This window comes from Plecotus auritus (assembly GCF_963455305.1).
Source record: "Plecotus auritus genome assembly, chromosome: 8".
NCBI lineage: Eukaryota > Metazoa > Chordata > Mammalia > Chiroptera > Vespertilionidae > Plecotus > Plecotus auritus.
Genome location: NC_137782.1, coordinates 15,234,242 through 15,241,710, shown reverse-complemented (window position 1 = coordinate 15,241,710; position 7,469 = coordinate 15,234,242).

The following is a 7,469-nucleotide window of genomic DNA, read 5'->3' as shown; positions in this document are numbered from 1 at the left end:
ATTCCTGAACCCTTCTAAATGCAGATAACACCCCAGCACCTTGTCTTATGTAGTCCTGAATTCTCAGTGACTAGCACTGCAGTTGATATATTGGATAGTTCATAGTTCAGTGGTTGTGAATGAGATCTCCATGACCACAAAGCGTAACTTTGTCTCTTGTCTCTGCCACTCATTAACTGTGTAAACTTGCTCGAGTTACTTACCTCATCATAGAGTCATTGAGAGATTTCAAGGCACTAAACATATAGCAACACACTAGAACAGTGACTGGGGCATACAGAGGCTGTAGAAGATTCCCAATTTTATGTGTGTCAGAACTGAATTGTTAGGGATAAAAGGAATATTCTCCTTTATGCAGAAATCTTTCTGCCTCGTGTTTTTCTTATGCAGAGAACACTCCTAACTTGACTATAAATGTATTAGACATTTACTTTATTTGTTATTCCTTGTTAAAACTCTAAGTCAATAAAAATATGTACCTTTAATATAGGTGCAAATCTCCCCTGCAAACACTTCACAATACATAACTTGTAGATGTAACCAAAGTGTTTTCTTTCATTACTACGGGGTAACGTGGAATTTCTGCACTCTATAGCTGCAAGGGAACTTTGGCATTTTTCTCCTTGAATGCCAATAAAACTTTGCACCTGCTCTCCACATACACATCCTTTGTGCTAATGTTTATTAAGGATAGTGTAGTCTTAGATATGCACAGGAACACAGCAGCCAGAGAAGGACCTGGGAAGGAGGGGGGTGGGGTCCATTCTGGAAACATTGACCTGATTCTTCAGCAGATGTCCTGCAGGCTCATTAGCATGTCACTAATGAGATGTTTGCTTCTGTGAGTTTCTTCATATACAATGTTTTTTTTTCATATAACCTTTCCCAGATAAAGTTAACTTCTTGGAGCCGAAACCGGTTTGGCTCAGTGGTAGAGCGTCGGCCTGCGGACTGAAGGGTCCCAGGTTCGATTCCAGTCAAGGGCATGTACCTTGGTTGCGGGCATGTCCCCAGTAGGGGGTGTGCAGGAGGCAGCTGATCGTTTTTTCTCTCATCGATGTTTCTAACTCTCTATCCCTCTCCCGTCCTCTCTGTAAAAAATCAATAAAATATATTTTTTAAAAAAAGTTAACTTCTTGGAACAAGAAGCCTAGGTACAACTGCTAATATAATACCTTGTGCTTATTACCTGTGCTTTTACATTTCCGAAGTCCTCCATATCTATTATCTATTTGGATATTTTGGGAAAAGCCCATCCTCTCTTATCCAAACATACCTGTTCATTCTCTGATTCCAGACATAGCCATGTCTGCTTTTGCCTTTGAACTAAAAGCCTGCCTATAGCTCTCTATAGCTACATGAGGTCCTCTATTTTTGTGCTCATGGATATTGGGTATTGTGTCAATAAGATTTTGAACTTTTTGAGGTAGGGTTGCATTTCTACTCTGGCACCACAATTTATATGTAGTTATGTTTTATAAATTTTTTCTATAAAAGTTCTGAGAAACCAAAAGCTTTGATAAGCTTTTTAAATTTTAAACTAAAGGAACCCACAAAGAATTTACAAAGAATTCTGTATTTGAAGTCATTACTTATAAGTGCTTCCAAATAGAAGCGAAGCTGTGAACAGAGATTTGAAAACTCTGAAGGGTAATATCTTAAGTGCTTTTCAGTGGTGAGGTGTTTTAAATGAGGACTCCTTTGTTGGCTTGGTGGCTGGATATTAATAAAGGAAGGACACAAAGGGAATCAGATAGTATTAAGCCTAATAGACTAGGGAGCTGAAATGGACAATAAGCCTGCTTCATTCACTAGGAATTTACAGCATTCATAGGCTCCCCAGGGGATCACAGTTTTTCCCCACTACAGGAATTGGCACTCATTATCCCCAGTTTTGGGAGGAAGGGCCTACTTTCCAATCTCCCCAGGGTACAACTGGTCCACTTGTGCAGACTACAGGAGGGATGAATAAACAATAAAGTCAATAAAGAGAAATTTCTCTTGGGCGCATGCCCAGTAGAAACCAAGATGGCACAGGGGTGGGGTATGGGGGGTAAGCACATGCACAATAAGAATCAAGAAGGTGACCATAAGGGGTGGAGCCTCACCTGGGAAAGGGATTGGATAAGGAACACAGAACCCTGGAAGACCTAGAAAATGGATTGATTAGTGGGAGCACTCAACACCAGCCCTTACTAAGTCCAAGATAATATAATCTAAGCTTAACAAAGGCAAATTCTCTGTTTCTCTCTTTCCCCCACCACCCTAACACACATTCATTCCTGCCTTCACACATTCTCTCTCCATAGCAGCCATATAGGGTCTAGCAGCCTCAGGAATTCTAAGAGCAGGTCCCAGTGAAATTCTTGGTGTGGCAATACAGCGCCAGCCAGCAACAGCCTAGAACAGGGACTATCCAGTCAGGGACAGAGGCTAAATTGGACTGGGCTTTGGCATGGCACAGAATTTCAGGACACTGACCCTATTTCTAGGCCTGAAGAAGGCAAGACTGTACTGGGCCTGAAGAAGGCAAGACTATACTTTTGCCACAGTAGGACCGACAGAGGTGGACACTAGGAACCTGGGAGTAGCCTTCCATTTCTATTCCAATAAATCTTACCACTACGCCTCATTCTCCCAGACATGGGTTTTCAGAAATGCTTTTCTTGTGACCCTGTGAAAGGACTGCATTTCCACTGGCAACACCTTCCTAGAAACATTGTCTGTTGCCACAGTGTTTTATATTGCAAGTACTTGCTTGACTTCTTCTGTGTTTCTGACAGTTATTTTATCTAACTATAATTTCACCAATAAACAGGTTAATACCTGAGGATATAAAAAGCTGCCTATAAATCTTGGTTATGCTATTATTATAATATTCATTTAATTTGGTAAAATAACTTACTTATTACCCTAATATAATCACACTAATTCATTGATAATATTTCATTACATCTTTATTAGTTTAATAAGAAAACTTGCAGCCCAGGCACAATCAAAGGAAAGAAATTTGTGAAAAAAAATGAAAACCTTGCATTAATAATTCATGTTATTCCATGTGTCAACTCTAGTTGTAGTTATTAATTCAAGTTTCTTCATTGTTCAAACTTTAGTTTATAGATTAAATTTGCAATTGGGCTGCAGGATACACCTACATACTGCATTACTTTCAAAGAAAATTGGGAGCTGAAGTTATATTTATTCAGCAAATAATTATTGATTAGTTGATACATAAATGACATTGTTTTAGACACATTGGAAAATACATAAATATATGAGAGATTCTTGAGGACATTTTAATTATATTGAAATGTTAAACCTTGCCAAAGTATTGCAAATTACCTTCAAATATGTTATTCTTAGTTCTGATTGCTAAGTATCTACACTAATAAAAGAGTAAAATGCAAATTGACCATACCTTCGCAACACCCACCAGCCAATCAAGAGTGAGTATGCAAATCAACCTAACAAAGATGGCGGGCCAATTTTCATATGCAGGGCCACTCTGGGCAGCGTGGGAAGGTGGAAAGGCGGTTCTGGGCTGGAATGAAAAGGTGGCTCGGGCCAGAGTAAAGGCGGTGCCGGCAGCCAGGAGAAGGAAGGCCCATTCTTGCATGAATCTTCATGCATCGGGCCTCTACTTATTAATATTATCCAATTTTGTGTCAAAATATTAATGATAGTAGCAATAAGAACAAGTACCCCAATGTAAGAAATAAGTAGCCTTTTCAATACTACATGGTTCCTTTGATGAAAGCTAAAAAATAATTCATTTTCTGATTTTTGAAAATACACACATATATATTTATAAATTCCTAAGAGCAGGTGGCAAAATATTATATTATAGTCAAATAAATGTTGGTATCTGTGAGTGTTATGGGTGGTTTCTGGAAATTAGCCTTACAGAGACAATGAGACCTGAGCGAGGACCTGAAAAATGAGTGGAGTTTCACAGAGAATGGGGGATGAGGAGGCCCATCATAGAAGGGGGAAATGATGGGCAAAAGACTCAGGAGCATGCTACATTCATGAATATGCCAATGAGAGGAAAAGAGCAATAAGACTAAAGAATCAGCAATCTAAGAAGTGTCAGCTCTGGCTATGGTCTGGAGCATGTGTCAGTCATGTAAGAAAAGTCAGCCATTCTCAGTTCTGATTCTAGGGAAGGTAGCCAATGCCGGTGGTCATTATGGGGAAGGGGTTGATTATAAAGTCTTGGGATCTTGATTTGACTCCACCACAAGAGGCATTTCTTATGCAGCAAAACCAGACCTTTCTGACTCTCTTTGAAATCTTTCGGAATGATAGTGACTTTTGTGGAAGGTTGCTCCTTTTCTGAGTGTGACAATCCTACTCATAGAGGTTCAGCCTTAATCATGGGGATGATTGCCTATGCATTGTGACCTCAGGAGCAGCAGTTAGAAAGAGGATCAGAACTTGGAAGATCTGGGCATTTGAAATGGTCGCTATAAATGAACAGCTCAAGTTCGCTGAGTCCAGTTCATGCATTCACTTTACAATTAGATTAATACCTTCCCGACAGACTTCCCACTTTGATGTGATACTTAAGTGACATTATATAATTGAAAAAGCCTTTCTGGTTCAAAAGTACCCATCTCATGGCATTTCATTGCTACGGGTTTCTATTAATCTTTAGGCTCACTTATGTATAGTAACAAAAGGAAATGTATTTAAGCCAACAGGGCACATATTGGCAACATCAATTGATATTACATATGATGCCATGTATCTCTCTCATTCATATAGACACCATTCTTTCCTTTCTTGTTCCCATGGTCTTAGCTCAGGCTCACAACATTTCTGGCCTATATTATTCCAGTATAGTAACTGTTCACTGTCATACCCAAGTCCTTCAATTCCCACTGACCTTCCTCCCCACTCCCACTACATCTCTAAGAAAATGTTTAAAGCTATTATCATTGGCATAACACACAGGGCCTGTTATAATCTATCCTCTTAATGCCTCCCAAACAACACACAAGACTAAGAAAGCTAACTCTAGATCTAAAGAGATAAGCACTTAAGTACAGTTTTATTACTCCCAGACCAGGATATTTTTTGTACGAAGTAGGATGTTTTTTGTTTGTTGGTAAAAATTTAACCCAAGAAGAAAATATTATTATGCAAGTAACTATATTAACATCAATAGCACTGGTAACATTACAACATTTCTACCCAAGGAAAACATAGAAAATAATTTACATTAGCCATATTCATTAAAAGAATAATCATGATAGCTATCAATTAATCAATATATTTGATTAAATTATTGTCAGGCATAATGAAAAGAACTTTGTGCACAGTATTTCATTTAATTCTCATTGTAAGCATAAAACAGTTATCTCTTTATCCTGCCTTTAAAAGGTGAAAAAACAGACTTAGACAGATTATATTGATCTTCCAAATTCAATCAGATAAAGAATGAAGAGTATGCATCTGTGCTCTTTTTTTAAAAAAAAATGTATTTCTTTATTGATTTCAGAGAGGAAGGGAGAAGGAGAGAGAGAGAGAAACATCAATGATGAGAGAGAATCATTGATTGGCTGCCTCCTGCACACCCCCTACTGGGGATCGAGCCTGCAACCCAGGCATGTGCCCTTGGCCGGAATCGAACCTGGGACCCTTCAGTCCACAGGCTGATGCTCTATCCACTGAGCAAAGACAGCTAGGGCCATCTGTGCTCTTAACCACTAAGATTTGTATTTAACTGAGGTAGCTACCTGATTTTGGGATGACTGGGTTGAGAAGAAAACACTTAAAATCTGGTAGAAGATAAAACAAACTTTGTGTTTAAATTAGAAGTCATCAGTAAAATAAAATATAGATAGATGATAGATAGATAGATGGATAGATAGATAGATCTTTTACTTTTCCTGAGAGGACACATTTCTAGTTTTTTAAGTATCCCAGAATTCTCTAAAATATAATTGATGAGAATATTGTTTATAATGAATTTAACAGTACCAAAAATAATATTTTCAATGTTTGTGTTTATTGAAATTATTGGGCATATTTTGTGGCTATAGTTCTTCCTAAACTGTTTATCAAACATCTTTGTGGGTTTTTTTTTTTAATTTTTGTAAAGAACACATTAACTAAGAAAATGTTAATTGAATTATGCCATTCATGAATCTAAGCAAGTACTGGAATTCTAGCATTGTCTTACCTTAAATTCAATTGACATGTTCTAAGAAGAGGCTTTAAATTAATTTTTGATATGTGGATTATATGTTCCCATTTTAAGAGGAAATGCTGCTGTGCAGCCATGCTTTCTCCTGATAGTTAATTATATTTTCCCTCACCTGAGTGAAATTAATTGTTCTGGACACCTACATGCTAATGATGTGTGCACTGCAGTGTAAAAGAAAGGAAGATAAATTTCTTTATACCATTTTCTAATTTATGTTTCTTGTCCTTGGTCAATCCCCATGGTGTGTGGGTGAGTTTAAATTTCTAACTTGTATAACAGTTGGAGGATTTTTTTCCCCAGTCATAAATAGGGTGCACATGTGCCTTGGGGACTCTAAGTGTGAATTTCTTCCCATTTATGTAAGCCAAATACTGTGAAAACCCTTCTTCTCTAGATTATTGAAGCCAAAGGCTATTTGAGGAGTCCTTTGGTGAACTTGATGAAAACACTTCAAAAAAGTCTTCTTTATAAAGTTAATGTTTAAAGACAACAGTAAAAATATCACACTGACCTTTGCTTTATAGAACAAGTAGAATGCTTTTCTGAAAGTGCATAGACACCCAGGAAGTTTCTAAATTTAAGTAATCTTGCTGAAGGAATATTATTCTACTGCAATAAACATTCAACATTTCCCTCTTTTGTAAAATAATAATAATAACAATAATAATAATAATATTCTCTTATGGCATTTTTTGGAATTCTACTTCTTTCTCTGTAGGAAGGAGAATTCTACAACTGGAGGAGAGATGAAAACAATAATTTAGAATTCAAAGTAAGAATAGAATTCACAGTAAGTCTATTGGTGGAAGTGAGCAATTACTTTGGAGAAAATGATTAAAAATAGTCAAGGGCTAGCCCTACTTGGATAGCTCAATTGGTTGGAGCATTGTTCTGATGTGCCAGGGGTGTGGGCTCTATCCCCAGTCAGGGCACATGCGGGAGACAACCTGTAGAAGCATGGATAGATGGAACAACGAATCTCGAATCTCTCCCTTTCTCTCTCTCAATCAATTAAAAATAGTTGAGGGCTATCATTTATTTCATTTCTCTTTTCCTAACTTCTTTTACACCCCTTGGCATTTTATTATTTCTTTTTTAATATAAAGTTAATTACAGAAATGCCCAAGGGTTGGTGTAAAAAATGTCCATGTCACCATTCAGAACTATCCAATGTTAATATATTATAAAATGTGTTATATTTTATATGAAATATTATATTACTTGACATGATGACTGAGATTTGCTTCAAAAGAATAAA